Source organism: Bubalus bubalis, chromosome 7 (assembly GCF_019923935.1).
Source record: "Bubalus bubalis isolate 160015118507 breed Murrah chromosome 7, NDDB_SH_1, whole genome shotgun sequence".
Taxonomy (NCBI): Eukaryota; Metazoa; Chordata; class Mammalia; order Artiodactyla; family Bovidae; genus Bubalus; species Bubalus bubalis.
The window spans coordinates 17,218,535-17,242,033 of NC_059163.1; the positions used below are offsets into that span (position 1 = coordinate 17,218,535).

The 23,499-nt window shown below is 39.6% G+C and overlaps 1 protein-coding gene across 1 annotated transcript in view; it reads right to left on the bottom strand.

Annotated features, from left to right (window-relative positions):
• The window catches only part of ARHGAP24 (Rho GTPase activating protein 24), a 552,828-nt gene extending 529,561 nt beyond the window's left edge, over nt 1-23,267 (bottom strand). Inside the window, exon 1 of the mRNA XM_006079368.4 lies at nt 22,893-23,267. The gene's annotated coding sequence lies outside the window, so the exon portion shown is untranslated. The remainder of the gene's footprint in view (nt 1-22,892) is intronic.
• Between the last annotated feature and the right edge of the window lie 232 nt (nt 23,268-23,499).

The window sequence follows — 23,499 nt, forward strand, 5'->3', positions numbered from 1 at the left end:
TCCCCACAAGATGCTTACTAATTACAAAAAGGAAACTAGCAACTTAACAATCGAAAAACCTGGCAGACCTCAACTGAGAAATCAAAGTTAACATCATGAATAATTAGACATACTGACATCATAGCCTCATTTATTCAATGGTATTTTCCCAAAAATGCCTAATCTGAATTTAATCACGAGAAAACATCAGAAAACCAAAATTGAGAGACTCCAAAATACTGGTTGCTACTCTTCAAAGGTGTCAAGATCATGTAGGACGAAGAGGACTGAGGAACTGTCTCAGTTTGGGGGAGACTAATATTAATAGACATGACAACTAAACATATGCGTGATTTCTGTTGTATCCTGGTCCAGGAAAGGAACACTGGCAGTGCAATATACTGGTATATATATATAGGTATATGTTAGCAAATAATATCATGTCAAAGTTAATTTCCTGGATTTGATATTTTTAAGATATTAATATCTAGAAAAAGGTTTTATAGGCATTCATTGTATTCTGTTTGTAAAATTTTATTTTTCTGAAACTATATCAAAATAAAAAGTTAAATATATATATATATATAAATTTGAAAATGTCCTATGATATCGAACTGTGATCCTCTTCATTAGTAATTTTCAGAAACAATAATTCATTTTTGCAGTTAACTGCTTTCAACTACATCATTTCATTTGACTATCATCCCTGTTTTACGAAATATTTGAAGTGACTTGCCACAGCTAGTATGCAAGTCAGGAGGCAACAGTTAGAACTGGACATGGAACAACAGACTGGTTCCAAATAGGAAAAGGAGTACGTAAAGGCTGTATATTGTCACCCTGCTTATTTAACTTACATACAGAGTACATCATGAGAAATGCTGGGCTGGGTGAAGCACAAGCTTGAATCAAGATTGCCAGGAGAAATATCAATAACCTCAGATATGCAGATGACACCACTCTTATGGCAGAAAGCAAAAAGAAGAACTAAAGAGACTCTTGATGAAAGTAAAAGAGGAGAGTGAAAAAGTTGGCTTAAAACTCAACATTCAGAAAACTAAGATCATGGCATCTGGTCCCATCACTTCATGGCAAATATATGGGGAAACAGTGGAAACAGTGGCTGACTTTATTTTTGGGGCCTCCAAGATCACTACAGATGGTGATTGCAGCCATGAAATTAAAAGAAGCTTACTCCTTGGAAGAAAAGTTATGACCAACCTAGAACAAAGCCTTTGACTGTGTGGATCACAATAAACTGTAGAAAATTCTGAAAGAGATGGGAATACCAGACCACCTGACCTGCCTCTTGAGAAACCTATATGCAGGTCAGGAAGCAACAGTTAGCACTGGACATGGAACAACAGACTGGTTCCAAATAGGAAAAGGAGTATGTCAAGGCTTTATATTGTCACTCTGCTTATTTAACTTATATGCAGAGTACATCATGAGAAACGCTGGGCAGAAGAAGCACAAGCTGGAATCAAGATTGCTGGGAGAAATATCAATAACCTCAGATATGCAGATGACACCACCATTATGGCAGAAAGTGAAGAGGAATTAAAAAGCCTCTTGATGAAAGTGAAAGAGGAGAGTGAAAAAGTTGGCCTGAAGCTCAACATTCAGAAAACTAAGATCATGGCATCTGGTCCCATCACTTCATGTTGTATATGGGGAAACAGTGGCAACAGTGTCAGACTTTATTTTTCTGGGCTCCAAAATCACCACAGATGGTGACTGCAGCCATGAAATTAAAAGACGCTTACTCCTTGGAAGGAAAGTTATGACCAGCCTAGATAGCATATTGAAAAGCAGAGAGATTACTTTGCCAACAAAGGTCTGTCTAGTCAAGGCTATGGTTTTTCCAGTAGTCATGTATGGATGTGAGAGTTGGACTGTGAAGAAAGCCGAGCACCGAACAATTGATGCTTTTGAACTGTGGTGTTGGAGAAGACTCTTGAGAGTCCCTTGGACTGCAAGGAGATCCAACCAGTCGATTCTAAAGGAGATCAGTCCTGGGTGGTCTTTGGAAGGAATGATGCTAAAGCTGAAACTCCAGTACTTTGGCCACCTCATGCAAAGAGTTGACTCATTGGAAAAGACTCTGATGCTGGGAGGGATTGGGGGCAGGAGGAGAAGGGGACGACAGAGGATGAGATGGCTGGATGGCATCACTGACTCAATGGACATGAGTTTGAGTGAACTCCAGGAGTTGGTGATAGACAGGGAGGCCTGGCGTGCTGCGATTCATGGGGTCACAGAGAATTGGACATGACTGAGCAACTGAACTGAATTGAGACAGCATATTAAAAAGCAGAGACATTACTTTGCCAACAAAGGTCCGTCTAGTCAAGGCTATGGTTTTTCCAGTGGTCATGTATGAATGTGAGAGTTGGACTGTGAAGAAAGCTGAGTGCCGAAGAATTGATGCTTTTGAACTGTGGAGTTGGAGAAGACTCTTGAGAGTCGCTTGCACTGCAAGGGACTGCAAGGGACTGCATGGAGATCCAACCAGTTCATCCTAAAGGAAATCAGTCCTGAATATCGATTAGAAGGACTGATGCTGAAGCTGAAACTTCAATACTTTGGCCACCTGATGTGAAGAACTGACTCATTGGAAAAGACCTTGAGCTGGGAAAGATCGAAGGCAGGAGGAGAAGGGGACAACAGAGGATGAGATGGTTCGATGGCATCACCGACTCAGTGGACATGAATTTGACTGTGGGACTTGGTGATGGACCGAGAGGCCTTGAGTAATGCAGTCTATGGGGTCTCAAAGACTTGGACAGGACTGAACGACTGAACTGAACTGAATGAATATCAGAACTGACTCTCAAATCCAGAGTATTTTGAACCAAGAACCAATGTAATATTTGCTACATCAGCTGCTTACCTGGTTTTACACTTCCACGAAAGCTTTCCGGGGGTGGGAATAGAAGGAAGGAGCTGGCAACAGTAGGCATATGATACTGTGATCAAGCAATTTGGGACAAAGTGGAAAACCTAGAGTGTGGATTCATTCAAAGGGGACAAAAATAATGATCGATGCAGTGCATCCTGAAAATGTGTAACTGAAGAAGAAAGGAGGCCAGATAAACACCATGGACAATAGCAATGAGAGGCAATATGGGAAGCAAATAGGACACTGATATGACAAAGTTCTAGGATAATAAAGAGATAAAGCAAAGAAACAAAATAAAGGGAATCGAAGTGAGAGAAAGAGTAAAGAAAGAAAAAAGTGGTTAGAGAAAGGATAGAAACCAAACCTTGAACTTCAAAGAGGAGTCTGTCACTCTGAATTGGAATGGAAGTGACCAGAGTGTTGATGTAGTGGTTGACTCACAGCTGTCCCCTGCTCAGTACAGTTTCAAATTCGTCGGAATTCAGAACATGAAGCAGCAGAAACTGCTGCTAAGAGAACTGAAGGTTAAAGGAAGTGAATTGTAAGTCGCTCAGTCATGTCTGACTTTTTGTGATGGACTATACAGTCCATGGAATTCTCCAGACCAGGATACTGGAGTGGGTAGCCTTTCCCTTCTCCAGAGGATCTTCCCAACCCAGGGATCAAACCCAAGTCTCCTGCCTTGCAGACAGATTCTTTACCAGCTGAGCCACAACGGAAGCCCAAGTCTAAGGGAACTCAAGGTTAATTCTTCTGAAGTGGCATTACAGACACCCAAAGTCAGTGAAGCAGTCATCACAGAACAAAATCTGGGGTGTGCTGGTCAACAGTGTACTCTAGCCAGTGCCCTCCTTGAATCAAGAAGCAGGGGTAGATTCATGGCAAAAGTCTAGATGAAAAACAGTGGCTCCAAGACCCCAGTAAGTACGTAATGCACTCTGAACTCTTCTCTGGACATTTGCCCAGCATCAGTGTTCTCTTCAGTCTGGTTTTCACAGTCATGTGGGTGTGAACAGACCCCAGGAGGTCTGGTGATTTCTAGGTAACACTGGAGCTGAAAATGGAGCCCATCTGACTTAACCCAGATCAGTGAAAAAGTCACAGAACAGTAAGTGGTAATTAGCAGCAGAAGAACAAATTTCCATTACCTACTTTTGTAGTTATAATTTCTGAGTCTGATATTTCAAGTCAAACATAAAAATTAGCAGGAGAAATGAAAGGGAACAAAACCATTGCTTTCTTAAAGGATCACTTGAAATGGAAGAAATGTACCATACTAGCTATAATGAACTTAAAAATAAACAATTACAATCCAAAAACAATCATCAATAATGAAAAAAGTCATCAATTTAAAACTAGCTTAAGAAAGCATTATTTTGTGTGATAAGTTGCAAGACATTTAATATGCCTGATTTAGTCATAACTTTGAAGACAATAAAGAGAATAATAGGATAATTGATCAACCCAGAATACCAAGTTTTATGCTAACTCTTTAAGTACCACTCATTTATATACTATTATTATTACCAGGTGAAAAAAAGTCAGTCATGCTTGAATATCAGAAATGCATTACACTAAACAAACTTATTAATAAAAAAATATACTGGAGTCTGCAGATAGACACGCTTGTGTTGTATAAAAAAATACAAAGATTAAAAAATCTAAGACTCAAAATTATATGAGACAGTCTCTATGGGGAAAAATTCATTACTCAGTTTTACAATAATGAAGGTTTTATGGTATCATGCCTGTTTAAAAAAAAAATTCAAACAAAATATCAAATAGTAGTTAGTGGCAACTTGTTACCACAAGAAAAGCATTACCCTCATAAAACTCCAGAGGTAAATGCATTTGTCTAACAGGAGTTGAGCTGCCAAACAGACATTCTATGGCTAAATTGTTTGCTACAATTCTGAGCAGTCAAAAATTAAAGGTGCTTCTCTCTCTGACTAAAATCAATTACAGTGCCAAATTCAGTGTCTCAGAAAGCAGGCAGGTAGACTGGTTCCTGTGTGAACTTATTCTAGAGAGAATTCTCTGGAAACTTCACAATGGAATAACAGGAAATTGCAAGGTAGAGGAACCACCAACTCAAGAAAAAAGCAGTTAATACCTTTGTTTCAAATCAAAGCTCAGATTTGAGATAGAAATTTAACCCTGGTCCTTTGGAAATAAGTTAACCAGAGGGCTTTGCTGTCTGCCCCCAAGTCTGTAAATACAGCCCTAGTTACTGCTACAATTTATGACTCCCCATGGTATTAGGAATCAATTTCAAATCTCTTTTAAGCAGTCCCAGGATCTGTTTCCTGACAGTATTGACAAAACAGCAAAACTAGCTGTAACTCAACGCATCCTACGCTCCTAGGAGAGATCACCAGCAAGTCCAGCACTTTCCACTTAACATCACACATATATTTACCAATTCTCTCCTCCCTACCTACCTCTCTCTCTCTTTCTTCCCCTCTTTGCAACTCCCCTCCATCCCCACTTTCTCCAGGCTCATGCTAATATGACCTTTACACATCAATTACTCTCCCTGAATTATTTTAGCCTTTCACATTAATAATACAGCTTATAAATGATATCATACACAAGTTGCTTGGCATTTCTATAAAGCAGTTCAATATAATTTTATTGTCTTAGTGGCTCTTTCTAAGACATTAAGAATATCTTTATTACATCAAACAAACAGACAACAGCAATAACATCAGCCCACTATTATTATCATCAGGCATTTGGTCAGAGTGTGATTTGCTAAACAAATAAGGACTAACCTTCATAAGCCACTAGGATCCTATTCTTGCTTGAAAGTATTATTAGAAGCAGAGTCCCAATGTGACACCATTGAGCTGCTTGCAAACATCTGAAGGAAGTCTAAGCATTCAGTATTGTCTCTTTTGTGATACAGAAATAACCCTGGTTTTCTGAGATAGCATCCCACAGTTTTCAAAGCTGCCTGAAAAGGTGCCCAGAGCTGCAGGCTCTGCATCCCACAGCTCAGTAGCACAAAGGTCTCACCTTGCTCCCCGACGAGGAGTCCGGCTCAACCAGCTGAGCCATGTGCCCCTCACCCAATTTGCACTATTGGTCGTCCCGTGTCTCAGACAGGACTCCCACAAAGTCTTCAAGCCCAGTCCCAGGCTCGTCTCAGGGAAGCTAAGGCTACTCCCTGGAATGCTCCACAAATTAAACAGTAGTGGACGGGACTGCAAACAGAGAGATAATAAAAGCACCGCACAGAAGAAAACTCTCCCTGATTCTCAGTGTTACACAGCAGTTACTATGAGCTAAAGCCTCTTTTTCTCCCTTTTCCATTCTTGCACTCTTCTTCAATGATTATTTGACTGGTTGAGGCAGTGTTTAAAGAACACCTGCTGTTTTCTTCTTTTTAATTTTTGTTTTTGTTTTCTGCATGAAATCTCTTAGCTTTTGATATACCATCAGGCTTATTTATATGCTTCCTTTTCAAGAATATGGAAAATATAAGAGAACCATTGTACAATTATATTGTGGTTTGAAGACTAAATTGAATGAAAATCTACAGTGTATTGAGAACATTCATATGAATGGATTCAAAATCTTATTATTGGGCTTCCCTGGTGGCTCAGATGGTAAAGAATCTGCCTGCAATGTGGGAGACTTGGGTTTGATCCCTGGGTCAGGAAGATTCCCTGGAGAAGGGAATGACAACCCACTCCAGTATTCTTGCCTGGAGAATTCCATGGACAGAGGAGCCTGGGGGGCTACAGTCCATGGGGTCACAAAGAGTCAGACACAACTGAGCAACTAACACTTAGATTTAAATATTATTACAAGGAATTAGGTTAAACATGTAACCCAAAACAGAAAGTATCACACCTTGATTTTAATATGCTATATTTTTCAGCTGCCTTTAGGGTTACTCTGGGCTCTGTAAAAATGCTTTTTAAAACATTACAGATTCACTTGCTCCTCTCTCAGTCATGAGTCCTCATCTTGGGCTTCCCTCATGGCAGAGCTGGTAAAGAATCCGCCTGTAATGTGGGAGACCTGGGTTAGATCCCTGGATTGGGAAGGTACACTGGAGAAAGGAAAGGCTACCCAACCCTATGAACTGTGTAGTCCATGGGGTTGCAGAGTCAAATACGACTGAGCAACTTTCACAAGTCCTTATCTAATCTATAGAACACAGAAAATCATGAGTGACAGTTTTGCCAAATGGTACTTAACAAGGACCCTTGTAGTTGAAGAGCAAAGGAGATAATTCATTATATGCAGTGATGCCACAGGCTAGCATGTGGGTTTGATGATTTCCAGGAACTCAGAGGTGAGAAGAACCTCTGAGAAATGGGGTAGTGGGGTAGAAACATAAATCACTAAAAATCAAGAGCTTGGTCTGCCTCTTCCTAACTCGGTATTCTGGGACAAAATGCCAAGATCAGGGGTCCCCAGCCTCCAGGCTGCAGACCAGTACCTCCTGTCAGATCAGCAGCAGCATTACATTCCAGAGTCACCGGTTTACAGTCTACAGGAACTTGAATAGAATTTGTAACCGACTGTTGTGTGAAAATTGTATAAATCTTAATTATGTTGATTTGGTTCACCGTGCTTTTCAGGTCTGCTATATCCTTCTACTTCTCTGAATACCCATTCTATTAACTTTTTTGAGAGTTTGCTATTCAAACTCCAACTAAAAGTCTTAATTTGTCTATTTTTTAAAAAATTGTAATACATAGTGGAACTATATGTAAATTTGTTCTGTATTTTCCAAGTGTCCTGTAAATGTGTTTTCATACTTTCATAATTTAAAAAAATAAAAAATTAAAATAAAAGAAAGAGTGCACACAACAAATGTAATGTGTTTGACTCATCCCCAAACCACTCCCCCCACCTCTGGTCCATGGAAAAACTCTTCCATGAAATCGGTCCCTGGTGCCAAAAACGTTGGGGACCGCTAACCTAGATCACTTTGAACTCATTTTCCATATTAAAAGACTGAGATAAGGTGGTTATAGCTATTTTTCTAAATATGCTTTTATTCTGATGTACAATGAATTCATTCTAAGGAGAATGTAGCATGTAATTTATAATTTATTAACTGAAGAGGCCCACCATAGATAATTAACATGAAAGACTCCCCAAAATATATATATATATATACATATTTTAAATTCTGTAGTTTCAACCCTCTCCTGAAATCTAAAATTTTACCAAATTTACAGGAAAAAAAAAAGTTACATATTTCGGTTTCACCTCTGTTTGCCTCTTCTCCTGCTGAGTTATTAAGGCCCAAATTCACCAAATAAAGCAGAAGCAGGGGTTCCTTGTCACTCCTGGAAAATATTGTTGACTTTTATTCACTAGGCAACAATTTTATCCGTACATGTGTGTGGGCTCAGATGTGTCTGACTCTTTATGACCCCAGTGACTGTAGCCCACCAGGCTCCTCTGTCTATGGAATTTTCCAGGCAAGGATACTGGAGTGCAATGCCATTTCCTCTTCCAGGGGACCTAACGGACCCAGAGATCGAACCTGCATTTCCTGATTCTCCTGCATTGACAGGTGGATTCTTTACCACTGAGCCACACATTAACAAAGCAAGGAGTCCACAAACACAAAAAGGAAGATGGAAGAGAGAAAAACAAAACAACAAAAAAAAGAAAATGATCCTGTGACTTAAATGATTCCAAAGCAAAGTTCATGTCAAATTTGAAAATGTTACCAGAGTCCTTGAGGAGGCCCTGGGGGAGTCACTTTGCCGAGTAGGCTCTATCCTTAACCTGACCCAGAATCTATGAGGCCAACACAAGGGCAGACGAGGCCAGAGGAGGAACAGGAAGAGTTCATGTCATTGACCATCATGTGCAGAACTGTTAAGCAAGTAGTATTTCTTATCACAGAGAATCAAATCTACATTTTGATCCTGGCATAACATATTGATCCTTCATCCTGGTACTATTTGAACCCAAGGAATGTCCAGTTGCATTGAATGGAAACTTCTGCAAGTGATTTGGAAACTAGTAACTTCACACTCAAAGAAACCATTCCTAGTATGTCTTCAAGTTATATTTGCCCCCTGTACTAACAGAGCTGAGATGTTGCTGCTTTTCCTATTGCATTGTCAATATATAGAGCAGCGAACTGAAGGCTGTTCTCCCCCGTGCATCATAAACACCAGTTGTCATCTAACAATAGCCAGGGTTTGCATTTGTGTTATAGCAGAAAGTATACAACGACTTCATTACAATTTCCCAGGTGACTTTATAAAATATGGAGTTACAGCTCAATCTTTTCACTTTATCTGCTGGTGTTTTGCAATGGATGTTTTCAGCATTTCAGGAAAGAAAATTCTTTGCAGTGAGGGACTGTCACTCTGTAAGACATATGGCAATCTTGACCCCTGGGCAACGACTGCCAGTAGCTTCACCCAGTCATTGCTATAACCAAACATACTCTCATACATTCTCAAGAGCCTCCTAGTGAGTAGTGCCACCCATGGTAAAAACTAGCCCACTGGCACAAGGAAAGGTCAGGCTAAACTTAATCATGTAATCTAGAGACTTCCAGATCCTCACTCCTCCATAAAGGCAACATCCAATTTTCAGAGCCCTGGAAATGGCACCCATAGCTACACTCTTATCAAAATTATTTCAAAGAAGCACACTACCATTTAGCCACAGAGGCTTTTTCAAAGCTGGAACAATCTTAGAAAGCATTTACTCTAACACCTTTATTTTACAGATAAGGAGACTAAAGTCCAGAAAAAGGAAATGATTTGCCTGAGTTCACAGATGCTAATTAATACCAGAAGTAGGACCAGAGCCACCTCATTCTAGCTCCTTCCCATTCAGTCTTCCCCAATCATAGATTACAAAGCAAAGAAGGATCTTTTGAAACATCTCTCAAGCCATTGTTTTTATTTTATTTTTAATTGGAGGATGGTTTCTGCCACACATCAACGTGAATCAGCCATAGGTACAGTTTCAATATAAAATCTTACCTGCAGTGAGCCAGAGGTAGACTTTTTTACCCCTAAAACTGATTCTTTCTGACAATTCTGTCCTACAAATATTTTCATACACTATTAAAAACAAAAGCATGAACACAAAGGGTGGAAGAGGTGGGTGAATTGGGAGACTGGGATTAACACATATACACTATTGATACTATGTATGAAATAGATAACTAATAAGAACCTACTTTGCAGCACAGGGAACTCCACTCAGTGCTCTGTGGGGACCTAAATGGGAAAGAAATCCAAGAAAGAGGGGATCTATGTATACATATAGCTGATTCACTTTTCTGTACAGTAGAATATAACACAATATTGTTATATTCTCCAATAACAATGTAAGATAAAATAAAAATAGAAAAGTTAATATATATTTATTAAAAAGTAGTTTAAAAAAAATCCAAGGAAATGCTCTTTTAAAGAAATGGAAAAGAAAATCCTCAAACTTTTTCTAGTGAATCTGAATGCTGTATTTTCAAACATAATTCTTCCACGTCTTAAAGTAAATACACCCTCCAACCGAAGGGCTTCCCTGGTGGCTCAGGCTGTAAAGAATCCACCTGCCAGTACAGAAGACTGGGGTTCAATCTCTGGGCCAGGAAGATCCCCAGAGAAGGGAGTGGGTACCCACTCCAGTATTCTTGCCTAAGGAATTCCATGGACAGAGGAGCCTGGTAGGTTACAGTTCATGTGGTCACAAAGAGTCAGACACGACTGACCAGCTAACACTTTCACTTTGACCTTCCAACCGAAAATCAAATACAACAGTAAACACAAAAAAATGAACAAAAACTAGTCAATTCAATATTACCTGCTCTCTCTTTAAAGTAATGACATACAGTCAATAAATATCTTAAACACATTTATTGTTTTCATTATTAGGAAAAACATCTCTTTATAAAAATTTATATGACTTCCATTTTTACCAAAATAGATTTTTTTGTTGTTGTTGTTTATCATCAGTATTAGTACTGCATTAACTAGATTGCCAATCTCTTGTCTGCATGTACTTTTCAAAATAAATATCTCAGTAAAATACTGAATGCAGTTTTTTTATGAGTTCTTAATTCAATTCCCAGTTTCACAGCTGTTCGGGCATCTGGACTATTATCATTAAAATGTTTCAAATTGAATACAACTTAGATATTCAGGGCTCTGGGCTACTCCCAAAGAATATTAAGCTTTTATCTTGTAGTTCTAGAAGAAAGTACCGATCTAACTACTCAATGTCCTTCTATATACAAAAGAATTGACTTCTGTGGGACTCAGCCACCTGAACTGTGAGAGTACAGCATAGAAAAAAATAGGAGAAAAGACTACACAAAACTAGTCACAAGACACAGAAAAGCATTTTATAGAGAATTAACAGCTTTAGTCAATATAAAACAATATGTTCTTCTAACTGTTCTTAAGTAATTTAGATATATCCTTACCTAATTTTAATCATGATTTACCAGCACCACTTTTGAATAGGTAATAGTCTTTAATCATCTGAGGTTCTTGTTAAAACTCATATGGCTGGGTTCAGGTAGGTCTCAGTAATTGCATTTCTAACAAGATCCCAGGTGAAACTGATGCTTTTGGTCTTGAGACCACACTCTAAACTGCTACTTTAAAGGATTTTTAAAATACTTTATCTTGACAGTTATCAATAATAATAAGTACATTTTTCATTTTTACCCAGGGTGTGAGATACTTACACCCACATTTAAAAAACTGAAAATTAAAACATGTGAATTCTTACTTTTACTATATATAATGAACCCTGATTTTTCCATTCCATTCCATCCTGTTCTATCCCTTTTCATTGAAAAGTGGTCATGAACCACTGATTTGATTCTATGACCACTGATGCATCAAGATCTATATTTTGAAAAATACTGCTCTAGAATCCCATGTTCATCATGAAATTTAATAATATTACAATAACTGTTGACATGTATTGACATTTACCAGATGCTAGAAACCCTTCCAGTATCTTACAGGCAATGCTCATGCTCACTTCATAAATTAAAAGCCTATAACAACACTGTGGAGTAGATATTATTAAATGCCCATTTCACAGAGAGGGAATCTGTGGTTCAAGGAGGTTAACACAACTTGCCCAAGGTTACAGGGCTTTGTGTAATTCCAGAGCATAGAGATAAAGTATGGTATAATATCTCACAGGAAGATACTTTAGTTTTGAATCCCACATCTACCACATAGTGCCTGTGTGACTTTGGTAAGTTACAAAGACTTTACAAGTCTCTGTTTGTTTGTTTGTTTTTTTATATTTGATTTTTTTGTTTTGTTTTGTTTTGATGAGGACCATTTTTAAAGCCTCTATTGAATTTGTTACACTAATGTTTTCTGTTTTGATTTTTTGACCATGAGACATATTGGATCTCCCTGACCAGGGATCAAACCCATAACCTCTGCGAAGTCTTAACCGCAGGACCACCAAAGAAGTTCCAAGTTCCAGTTTTCCCACCTATAAAAGATAATAATAGCTTCTATTCGTGTGGGAGCTTGAAGATTAAAGGTGATAACCATGGAAGAGCTTGGCATAACTAGCACATAGTAAGGCTTTAATAATTGCTATCAATTATTAAAAATAGAGACTCATTCTTGTTTGTCACATCATATGCTGCCTCCCTGCCCTTGAATTCTAGTTTCCAACACTGTCTCTGGATTTGCCTTTTCTCCTAACTAATTCTTTGATTTCTGACACGTATCATCCTGTGACCTTGCTTCTCCCCTTCTCCCATCCATCCTCCTCCAGCAGCTCCCTCTGTTGAGAGGGAGTCCTCAGAGCTCCTTCCCCAGATAATCCTTCACAACCCCCACCTGTTTCTAGGCATCGATGTCCAAGGCTCCCCCACAGAACCTGTCAACTCAAACCTAACCCTACAAACACATAAAAGTTACTCCATGATGAAAGCATAAGTTGTTAGCAAAATATGAAATCTCTAATCAGTAAATCACGAACATGAGAGGGCTAGTCCTTCTGTATACCCATAATTGCCTTTGTATAACATTGCATGCATTGCACTTGACCATTTCACAGTAATAAACCACGTGCATGCATGTGTGCCTGCTAAGTCACTTCAGTCGTGTCCAAATCTTTGTGATCCTATGGACTATAGCCCACCAGGCTCCTCTGTCCATGGGATTCTCGAGGCAAGAAAACTGGAGTGGGTTGCCATGCCCTCCTCCACAGGATTTCCTAACCCAGGGATCAAGCCTAGGTCTCTTATATCTCCTGCACTGGCAAGTGTGTTCTTAACCACTGGTGCCACCTGGGAAGCCCTGTAATAAACCACAATGGGATACAAAAACCAAAAAGGAATTCTAAAGGCAGTACTCCTGTAGCTAAATTCTGCTTTTATGCAATTAGGTGCAACAAGATAACATCAAGCTCCTTTGACTCCCCTAGGTCATCTTTTCCTCCTAGAAGTTTCTTCATAGAAGAAATTTTAAAACTAGATATTCCCTGCACAATAGAACAATCAAAAATGACACCAGGAATATGGAGAACTTTTTTCTCTATATCATCAAAAACAGGAGTGACATGCACTCCAACAGTTTCTGGGATAAACGCTCCTATCTTGAGAAAGACTAGCTTTGAAATTACTTTCCCTGCAGCCCATTTCATTTCAGTGTGTCCAGAGAATACTGTCACCAAGAACTCAACCTTTCTCCCCTTCTCAGTTGCTACACCCAAAGAAAGAATCCCTTCCTTCTGTATTTCAGCTTTTTCTTTTCTTGGTTTTCATCAAAATATAGTCTATTTATGATAGAAAGTTTCAGTTTTATAACACAGTGGATTCTACTTTTATAGATTATACTCCATTTAAAGATATTATAAAATATTGGCTATATTTGGCATGCTGTACATTATATCATTGCATCTTATTTATTTTATACCTAGAAGGCTGTACCTCTTAATCCTCTTCCTCTATCTGGCCTCACTCCCACTCCCCCAGTGGTAACCACTAGCTTGTTCTCTATCTGTGAATCTGTTTCTCTTTTGTTATATTTCTTCATTTGTTTTACTTGTTTAGATTCCATATATAACTGAAAACATATGGTATTTGTCTTACGTCAATAAGCATAATACCCTCCAGGTCTATCCATGTTGTAAATGACAAAAAATTCATTCTTTACTAATGGCTGTATAATATTCCATTGTGTATAAATGCCCCATCTCTTTATCCATTCATCTGTTGATGGATACCTAGGTTCCTTCCATAAGCTTCCCGGGTCATGCTAGTGGTAAAGAATCCACCTGCCAATGCAGGAGACATAAAGACATACAGGTTCATTCCCTGGATTTGGAAGATTCCCTGGAGTAGAAAATGGCACCCCACTCCGTTATTCTTGCCTGGAAAATTCCATGGGGCCACAAAGAGTCAAAGATGACTGAGCAACTGAGAATGCGACACAGGCTCCTTCCATACCTTGACTATTGTAAATAATGCTGCTATGAACGTTGGGGTGCATCTATCTTTTCGTATTCATGTTTTTGCTTACTTCAGATGTGTACCCAGGTATATAAAGACATCACCCTGTATCTTATGCTGGTGCTCAGTCCTGACCGACTCTTTATGAGCCCATGGACTGCTACCCACAGGCTCCTCTGTCCATGGGATTTTCCAGGCAAGAATACTGGAGTGGATTGCCTTTTCCTTCTGCAGGGGATCTTCCTGACTTAGGGATCGAACTCATGTCTCTTGCATCTCCTGCACTGCAGGCAGGTTCTTTACCATAGCACCACCTGGGAAGCCCAAAGAGCTCGTACAACTCCATATAAAAAATGATTTTAAAATGGACAGAAGGCCCAGAGAAACATTTCTCCAAAGAAAACATTCAGATGGTTAACAAGCACATGAAAAGGTGCTCACTCAACATAACTAATCATCAGGGAAATGCAAATCAAAACCATAATAATATCATGTATGAAACGAGTTGCCAGTCCAGGTTCGATGCACGATACTGGATGCTTGGGGCTGGTGCACTGGGATGACCCAGAGGGATGGAATGGGGAGGGAGGAGGGAGGAGGGTTCAGGATGGGGAACACATGTATACCTGTGGCGGATTCATTTTGATATTTGGCAAAACTAATACAGTTATGTAAAGTTTAAAAATAAAATAAAATTAAAAAAAAAAGAAATGGCAAAAAAAAAGGAAATAAATAAAAAATAGATAATAAGGCATACAGAATTAAAAAAAAAACCATAATAAGACATTTCCCCACATTGGTCAAAATGACTGTCATCAAAAAAATAATAATAATAAATGTTGGCGAGTATGTGGAGAAAAGGGAACCCTAGTACACTGTTGGTGGGAATGTAAATTGGTAAAGCCACTATGGAGAACAATATGGAGGTTCCTGAAAATATACATTATTTCAGCTTTTTCAAGTTGAGTCTCTAGTCCTCAGCCCTAGGACCACCTACCTCTTATCTCTCCACTACCTCTATCTGTTTCTCACAGTATTCCAGGAATACTTAACGGTGGATATAAGCTTGGTTTACTATAATAGAGTACACTGTTCATGAAAATATTATAGAAGGCCTGAACCTTTAAAATCACCTTTTTAATATAATTTGATGAACCTAGTATTAAAAGTACTGATATATGAGAAGTATCACCTGAAAAAAAAAAAAAAGAAGACCTCCCCTTACCTGAGTTTCCTGGGATTATTTCACACATAAATCACTTGCCCTAGGGGCAAAAGTCTGGGAATTAAGCAATAAGGATAAATCGTTGGTTTTATCCTACATGGTTTTTCCAGTAGTCATGCATGGATGTGAGAGTTGGACCATAAAGAAGGCTGAGTGCCAAAGAATTGATGCTTCTGAACTGTGGTGTTGGAGAAAACTCTTGAGAGTGCCTTGGACTGCAAGGAGATCAAATCACTCCATCCTAAAGGAAATCAGTCCTGAATATTCATTGGAAGGACTGATGCTGAAGCTGAAACTCCAATACTTTGGCCACCTGATGTGAAGAGCTGACTCATTGGAAAAGACCCTGATGCTGGGAAAGATTGAAGGCAGGAGGAGAAGGGGACAACAGAGGATGAGATGGTTAGATGGCATCACTGTCTCAATGGACATGAGTTTGAAGAAAGCTCTGGGAGATGGTGAAGGACAGGGAAGCCTGGGGTGCTGCCGTCCATGGGGTCACAAAGAGTTGGACACGACTGAGTGACTGAACAACAAATAAATCATTGGAGTTACATGGACCGTATGTTTGCTGTTCACCTCTCACCAGAAGATAAATCTGGTCAAGCCAATTACTATGAGCAAACCTTGATAGTGGCAATCCATCCCATGGGTCCCAACTCATCAGCATAACATTGTCATCTTAAAGATCCACAGGAGAACGTCAAGGCCAGTTCTTTGAGACCATGTTGGGACCAGAGTCTGTACTATGTGTCAAGCACATTGAAACACAGATTATCATTCTAAAATTAATAGAGAGAAAAGCACTGAGAGAAGGTGACATATTAGAAAAATGACAGGGTATTTGGATTCAGATAGATCTGGTTTTCTCAACTCTATTACCCCTTACTAACAATAATAGCTTGAGTAAGTTTTACCTCTTTGAACCTAAACACACTCACAGAGTGGGAATAACATATCTGAATTAGATATAACATAGTTTACTTCTAGAATTACTAATTATTTCTAACTATTTCTAGAATTATAAGTAGTGTATTTAAAAAATAAATAAAACTCCCATGGAGTGCTTGGTACTTAGCAGGTACTTGATTAGTTAGCGTGATTATTATTACAAGTCTGTGTGACTTAAAGAGGCAGAAAAACTCAAGACAAAATGAGAGTTATTTCTCCTCCATGGGAAATTTGAAAAATTACTTTCTTTAATGGAAAACTCAATTTGATGGGCAGAATACAGCCCTAATTACAGATCTTAATTATGATTTTTACTTCAATCTATTGATAGATCTTACTTGTAAGAAAAAGAAATATGCTTCTGAGATACTCCTGAGGGCACTCTTCCATACAATTACAATATGCATATTGAAAAGAACTCACATGTTTGCTCTGAAGGATTTGCTTTCAAAATTATTCAGATATGATTTTCTTTCTAAGGTTTTCAAGAAATATAGTATTTCGGGCAAGGACATTTTATCTATCAGGGAGTATAAAAACAGTACTTAGAAATGATTCAAGAAACCACAAAAAATAATCTGGAAAAATTATTGGCTCTGAAACACTAAACTGAAGCTACAAAATAAAATTTTATACATATTTAACTACATGTCTAAAAAAAAGTGGTGCTTCCCAGGTTGCACAGTGGTCAAGAATTCATCTGCCAATGCAGGGGACACAGGAGATGCATCATCCCTGGGTTGGGAAGATCCCCTGGAGAAGGAAATGGCAACCCACTCCAGTATTCTTACCTGGAAAATCCCATGGACAGAGGGGCCTGAGGGGCTACAGTCTATGGGGTCTCAAAAGAGTCAGACACAACTTAGCCAACTAAACAACAACATACTAAAAAAAGTTTAAAATGGAGGTAATTTGGCCTATTTCCATAATGCATTTAAGCTAACTTTTAACTGTTAAATGGTATGGGTATTTTAAGATCATTAAAGTAGTCTGCTGCTGCTGCTGCTGCTAAGTCGCTTCAGTCGTGTCCGACTCTGTGTGACCCCACAGACGGCAGCCCACCAGGCTCCCCTGTCCCTGGGATTCTCCAGGCAAGAACACTGGAGTGGGTTGCCATTTCCTTCTCCAATGCATGAAAGGGAAAAGGGAAAGTGACACGACTCTTAGCGACCCCATGGACTGCAGCCTACTAGACTCCTCCGTCCATGGGATTTTCCAGGCAAGAGTACTGGAATGGGGTGCCAGTGTGCAAACCACATGAGAAAACCTCAACTAAGGTATAACTGTGCATCAAATTTAATATTGAGTTCATGGATGACAAACTAAAATGATAAACATGGTGATTTTTAGCCTCTGTTCTTCTAAGAAAAGAAACAATGCTAGCTAATCAGAAGAAACACATTTTCTAAAGCAGTAAAAGCAAAGATGGATTTGTAGAGATCTTTACATAAGGAACATTGAAATACATAACAAAAAACACCAAGATGTTTTCCATGGAGCCCATCTCTTTTCAACTGACTCCCTGCAAAAAGTAAAAAGTATTATATTAAAGCATAGTGAATGAAGACAATGTAATAAAAAGGAGTTGTAACATGATTAGGAAGGGTAAATTTTCAATTTGATAAAAATAGAGAGCATGGAAGATTTAGAAAGCTGAGTAGACTATTACTTTTAAATATCAGTGGTTGCTTGTCCAGTCTCCTCAGAGATACTATATAAAGAGCAACATGAACTGTATATGGTCCCTGGATAGTGCCTGAAACACAAGTATTATGCATTCTTTATTGAAAAATTATCCACGTGTTACACAGCAAGTATACAAGTGACAAAAGTATCACAGTTCTGAAAATAAAATAAACCCATTTGTATTTTGGCTCAAAGCACATATACCCCCCACCCCCACCTCCTACATGTTAGGCAGCATAAATAATTGTAGACTAATTTTTTACAGGAAGGAACTTTGAGCATAAATGATCAAAGGAGATAGAAATAAAACCAATATAATTTTAAAAGTCAGCAAAAGGAAGGAAGGTGCCTTTCTGAATTTCCTCCTCTCCATCCACCTTCACATTCTACTTTAATTAAATTTGATTCCCTCAAGCACTAGCATTCAAGATAATTATTAAATAGCCCAAATTAGTACTTCTATTTTGTTTTATTAATTAAGATTATTACCCAGTCCACAGGCAACAGGATCTCCAATTCAGCTCCATTATTAGCCCTCACAGCTAAATCCAGGACCTCCCACTGGGATACAGCAGATTAGAGATTTTACAGTATAATATAAAAAATAATTGTGGGAGATGTTTATTTATTCTAACGGTTTCTACTCTCTTTAAACTCAAGAGTATTTTGTAATTTCAAAGAGGAAAAAAAAATTGGTTCCACTCTAGATTTTGTTTTGTTTTGCTTTTACTTTAAAATAGTAAAGCACAATATTTTATCTATTACAGAAATAAAATAGGCTTGTGTGGGCCAGTCTGGAAAGTGAACTATATTTGGTAGCATCATTACCTTCAGAAAATGAACTCTGAGTCCAAATAGACATTTTTTGAAATGAACTTTGGGGAAATAACTACCTGCATAAATTGGAGTCCACCACGGCTTTCTTCATTCATGACTTTGCTTGTTCATTTACTAAGGAAACATTAATAGATGTCTAGTACACTTCATACTCTGTTCTAGGAGCTAGATACAGGTATTCCCACCACCACCAATACACCCATTAAGGAACTCACTGTAGCTGGCTGGGGGAGGGTACATAAAAATTATTAAAATAATCATTCACGGTATGTTTAAGACATTACAGAAGCAGATGAGAAGACATGATTAATTCTTCCTGCATGGAATTGGGCAAATCTTCCAAAGGAAGATCCACTTGAAGTGGACCACTGATAATCAACAGAGGCTTTCCAGCCAGAAGACATTTCAGGAGAATGAAATCCAGAAGCAAGAAATTAGAAGTATAAAGAGTGAGGGTCCCTGGTGTAGGAAGACACAGCTAAAAATGAAGGGCTTTGAAGAGCTTTTAGTCCCTGTACTAAGGCATTTAGAGCTGCTGTTATAGGTCTCTGGGGTCTATCAAAGGTTTTAGAACACGGGACTTACACAGTTAGATCTGCACTTTACAAAGATTAATTGTGGCAATGCCACAGTAGAATGGAGATACTGCTTAAAAGCACACATGTGCACAGTATCCTCTGAAAATTGAACATTCTTTGACTTCATCACAATAATCCCTCCACTTCCAAATGGGCTTTTATTTAGTGCTGAAACCATCATAATCTTGTAAAGTTTGAGTTTATATAGCAAAGACAGATGGGTTACCATTGCAGACTCAATACGAAAGTCCAACTCTTCCCATGAAGAACATTAACTTCATGGCTAAGTGGCCTATTTATGACTTTAATTTTAAATACCTTTTTCCATCTGGGAGAAATATTAATAATTTAATCACAAATTTAAGTGTAAACAGGCATCTTTTTTATTTTAAATCTCTTCTGCCTTTTTCCTCAGAAAAAGGTGATCAGGATAGAATGGCTACCTCAGGTTCTTGTTATTATCAAGCTTCTCCACACTCATGTGTGACCAACTGGGTGGCTGTCCCTCCCTACTGAGGGGTTTTCCAGGTGGCAGTAGTGGTAAAGAACCCTCCTGCCAATGCAGGAGATGTAGACACTAGGGTTCGATACCTGGATCCAGAAGATGCCCTGGAGAAAGGCATGGCAACCTACTCCAATATTCTTGCCTGGAGAATCCCATGGACAGAGGAGCCTGGTGGGCTACGGTCCATGGGGTCGCAGAGAGTCTGCCATGACTGAAGTGACTTTGCTTGCATACATGCTCTCTTTACCGGCCTCCAAGCTGGGCCTCCATCTACCTCTCCCATTTTATTTTTCCAAGGCATTCAGCTTTACCAAAAAATTGAAACATGGCAGAAAGAAGGAAACAGCATTGCATAAGCTCAACTCATGGGAAAAGAACCCTTCAACATTGGCCATAAAAGAAACCACAGGAGAACAACCACAGGTAACAAAGAGGGTCCTTCAGCAAACATGTTCTGCAAACATGAAGAACAAGAACCAGATGTATCGCCAGGACTTTGCATCAGCACTATGTACTTTCAGCCCTGAGAAACCAATCAGGACACTAATAGAACCAGAAAGAAAACACACTTCAGTGGGCCAGTAGGTCACAGCCAAACTATTCAGGGCACTGTTGGTAAATAGCAAACTAGGCTTTGACCAAGACAGCAAAATAAACAGACTCAAGCTACTCATTACCACCGGCGGCACATTCCTAGCCCTTCCTGCCTGACCCCGCCTCCACTTTCCTAACCCTCTCCCTTCACCCTCGAGAATCCAAGATCACATAATCAATAAGACCTTGATAATGAGAACTCTCTGAGTTTTGACCACTGCTCTCCCGAGCAAAACCTTAAAGGATTTCACTGGGAATTACAGACCAGAACACTTTCCACTTTTACACTGAAGTTTACACTTTTGTCTGATTAGGTGCATCGGTATTTGTTCTGCGCTGACTGTTTTTTCTTGCAAACACAGTTCTAACCCCCTCTTATTATCAAATCTGTATTTTCAAAATGGTTCAAATTCACTGTATATACAGCCCACAAGAACATAACTGAGAAACCATCCTCCTCTCAAACCCAAGCCCCTGTGATTAAGTAATAAAACCAAATAACACAATTGAAATAAAACCAAATAACACAGTTGAAAGCCAAGGACAAGACTGAGTTTCAGCAGGCTTTCCCACGTAGAAAGGACCACAGAGTCTCCTTCTTTTTTATCACTCTAGCTGTGTATTCCTTACACAAACCTCAAACTAAAGTCCAGATCTGAACAAGTTCACAGTTTTCCCCTTACTCTCACTTAAAGGTCTTCCACCAAGAAGACACCCTCTCTGAAGGGTAAGAGGATTTTATTTATCTTAAGGTTTTGTCAATATCTCCGTCCTCCAAGATGTCTAAGGGGAATTCTCTGACAACTCAGTAATGGCTCTAAAGAGAACAGATTTCTCCGCTTGCTACCTGAAGGTCAGGCACCCAGGGAAGACAAAAAGGGGAATTGTATTATTGGGCTTTCTTAGAGGTTGAAATATCCCCAGAGAAGAGGAAGTATTAAGAAATTTAAAAGGAAGAGTGAGGTCTTAATAAGTCTAATGTGAGCTTTATATTTGTTTTCTGTCTTTTTCTAATATATTAACTGTGTGTGTTTTATATTTTATGATGCCCAGCCTAATACCAACACCCATTCTTGCCCTTAATGGTTGGTTTTGAGGTCTAATTAGAAGCAGGAGACAGATTGTTTGTATTTAATCTGTCTGTCCATCTTCTTCTCAGTAATTGAGTAAAGCTCTTAACTCTACTGTAAATATCCCCGAATTTCAATTAATTTGCTCAACTTAATAGACACAGCAACACATACTGTTTTACTTATGGATAAGCAGACACGTTGCAACTTTTATATTTCAAATATGCGTGGTTTATTTACTTCCTCATTTTAGAAAGAGATGAGATAATAATGTCCTGCTAGGTTTACCAAAAACGAGTAAGCTACGATGGAAACAGAAATATATTGGAAATGATATTTTAAATGAATTAATATATGCATAGAGTACAAGGCAGTCTGGGTTCCCTATTACTAGCTGGTATTGAAAACCTAACACCTCTAAGGAATCCAGAGTAATATTATCTACCCTTCTATTTGAGGACTTGTACAAGAAACGCAGTCTGAAGTAGTCTTTTTTTAATGATAACATATTACATATCTCTATCCTCAAAAGAGGTCGGATACTTCCTCGAAAAGTTTCCTTTTAAAAAATCTAAACAAATTCTTTTGGGTGACTGAAAACTCACCAAAGATTCCCAAAGGCTTTGTTTACAATTACAGTATCTACTATTAAAACATATCTCTGAATGGCTGTTATCTAGAAAACTCTCGTGATATAAGACACTAACGGAAACGAGCAGCGGAGAAGGGGGCGGATAGTGAGGGAAGTAAACTGCGGAGTCTTTATTCCTTCCTTCTATTTTTAAGCCTAGAAACGCGTACTATCAGCTTGCTCTGTTTTCTTCCTTTTAAAAATAATAATAAAGGAGCATTGTTCCCCATCATCTACATGCACGCGTACGCGCGCGCGCGCACACACACACATACATACACACACACGCTCACACACACACACACACACACACACACACACACACACTGCACCAGCACGGGATTCCTGCGGTCCCTCCTCGCCCCCTGCAGCCCCCACGCGGGTCGCCCGCAGCTGTGCCCGCAGCCCCCCGGGGCGCAGGCGAGGCCAGGTCCCAGCCCCCCCAGGTCACCTCGGAGCACATCACTGCCCCCCACGTCCCAAACCAGGTCACCTACCCTGCTCGGAGCGCACGACAGAAGGGGGACGGCGACTGCTCCGAAGAAAAAGACCCCCAGGACGAGCAGGAAAAAAAATAAAGCGGGGAGGGCAGTCCCTTACTTCCCACAACAAGGGGAAGTATTGCGCCCCATGCACTGGGTAGCTCCGCAGCCGCGGTTTCGGAGGAAATGCGCGGCGGCAGAAGGAGCTGCGGCTGGGGTGGAAAGTTGAGGGTGGTTCCCCCCAGCCGCCCGCGCGTCGATCCGCTCCGGTCCCCGCCGCAGTCTTGACAGCTCCCCCGGCCTTCGAGACCCTCCGAAGCCCCGCCGCCGGTTTTCACCCGGAGCTGTGCTGAGTTGCCACATGCACTTGAGATATCCTAGCAGTTGCGCACGGAAGAGTCCCAGAAGTTAGAAAGAGTGATTGTGTGTGAATGTGTAAATATACAGTACAAGAGGCTGGAACAACTGAGCGGGGCCAACCCTCAGACGCAGCCCGGGGTTTCAGATTTCATTTGGCAACTGGCAGCTTCAGAAGATTCGAGCCGCACCACGGGGGAGGCAGGAGGAGCCCGGTCCTCGCCCAGCGCCTCCCTGCTGGGTTATCTTAGAGCCTGGGTGACAC